Here is a 2,087-nt window from a genome sequence, read left to right on the forward strand (position 1 = left end):
TAAGATAGTAAAAAGCCTTTCGTAAGACAAATGAAATACAGATTGCAGGATAGTTGGAAAGACTCTTGTTAATCTGCCACAAAAGTCTTACAAAAAAGCTCTCTCATTCACCACTCGTGGTGGAAAGCTATTTTGGGAGAAAGCATTTGTATATCATTTAGCTCTCATCGCTCCAAAAGTCGCAAGGGCCGAGTGAGCAGAGCACGGGCGTGCCATTCGAGAGATCCAAGTTCGAGTTTCAAATTAACTTTCTTTCTTTTTTAATTAACTAAGAAGAAAAAAATTTTATTTTAATTTCATCTAATCGTTAAAAATATTATTTATTTATTTTTTATAATTTATTTTTTGCTTTGTTTTATTTTTTATTCTTTATTTTTGTTTAAATTTCGTTTATTTATCACTATTGATTGTTTTAAACAGAAAAAGTTATATTTTTTATAAAAAAAAAACCTTATTACTAAAAGGCGAACAGCATAATGCTAAGACCTCGTCATTGGCAGATCCTTCAACTAGTCTTACGAAAGTAAGTAAAGAGCTTTCAAGATAGTTGCCAGAATAGACAACTTTATTACCAAAGATTTTGTCTTTCGAAAGACTGTTGTAAGTTGAAAGACAGTTGCCAGAATTGCCCTGTTAGGATGACCGGTAGAATAGGTGGATACTTCTGATATTAAAATTGTATGCATTATTACAAAACCCAACACCAAAAATCATATATGTACTTAATTACTTGCTTCCCAGCCTAAGTTACTCGCATGTAGTGACGTATGAGTGATAAAAATGTTTAGTCTGTAGGTGTAAAATGGCGAAATTGCGAGTCGCTGTAACTTTTTTGTTGATTTATTTATTTGTTGTTAATGTGAAAAAATCTTCGCTTACTAAAACTTCTAATTTATGAGCAATAAAGTTTTATGAAGTGTAGTAAAATTTGAGTTATTACAATTTATTGTGTTTAGTAATTAAAAATAACTTTTTCAACGATATACAATTTCAATGGTGGCTGTTTTTAGGACTGGCCAAGGCTGATTATTTTTATTACCTCTCAAACTCGCAAAGGAAGCAATCAAACTAACTTTTTTCTGTACAGGAACAAGCCCAGCCTTATGTACATTCACATCTGCTCTTATATGAACTGTCAGCTCTGTGTGCCGTCGCTTCGTTATGCTGATGCTGATGATGATGTGATGCGTTTGCCAATGTCATGGAATTGTTGAGAAACGTTTTATCTCAATCGATGAGGGTGTTGAGGAATTTAGCCGGCCATTAGTCGGATTATTCCTACTTGTTCAATAAGCGATAATGGTCACGATGTGATATGTGCCAATAATCAGATATTTTTGTACATACATAGATATCTTTATTCATATCCCAGTGGGAATTAGGAGCACGTAATAATACCTTATTAGCAACTTACTCTTCACCTGGCAGTCTTTGCCATTTCCCTGCCGAACGTCCCTTACTTTTACAAAGGCATGGCCGCCTTATGTAATTAGGAATTTAGAATGTACATTTGGTATCAGACATACTTCTGAGCCGCTTTACAAAGTAAGTTACGTGTAATGCAGAGAAGTCGCTCGGAGTAGTTCGGCGCTTGGAGATAACTTCGGCTGCACGTTACTTTGCAACTGACAACGTAATGTGTCGTTGGAGGTGTTCATTTTGTGCTTTACTAGTAGATGACATTGGCCATGATGACAATTTTGGTACTAAAAACTGAAAGAAAACATGGCTTACCTCGTAAGGTGCTTACCTATTTTCCCAGTGGGATATGTATGCACATACATAAATGTACATATACATATATATATATAAACTTGATGCAACTGCATCATCCAAATGTTAAATGAACTTCGTGCCAGAAGTGCTGACCTATGGCTAAAAGCTATCTAGTGTCCGCTGCGGCAAATGAAATCAAAACAAAAACAATAACAAATGCGCAAACATATTTTTCTAATGCTGGTGACGAGTATCCCAAATCACACGTATATATGTATGTATGTATGTATACTCGTTTGGTATTAAAATGCTCAATGAAACATCAACAAGTAATTTTTAAGCAAAAAACAAAACCGACTTCAATTCTTATA

The sequence above is a fragment of the Rhagoletis pomonella genome, unplaced genomic scaffold, assembly GCF_013731165.1.
Source record: "Rhagoletis pomonella isolate Grant_MI unplaced genomic scaffold, Rhpom_1.0 Rhpom_scaffold_00004, whole genome shotgun sequence".
NCBI classification, from domain to species: Eukaryota; Metazoa; Arthropoda; class Insecta; order Diptera; family Tephritidae; genus Rhagoletis; species Rhagoletis pomonella.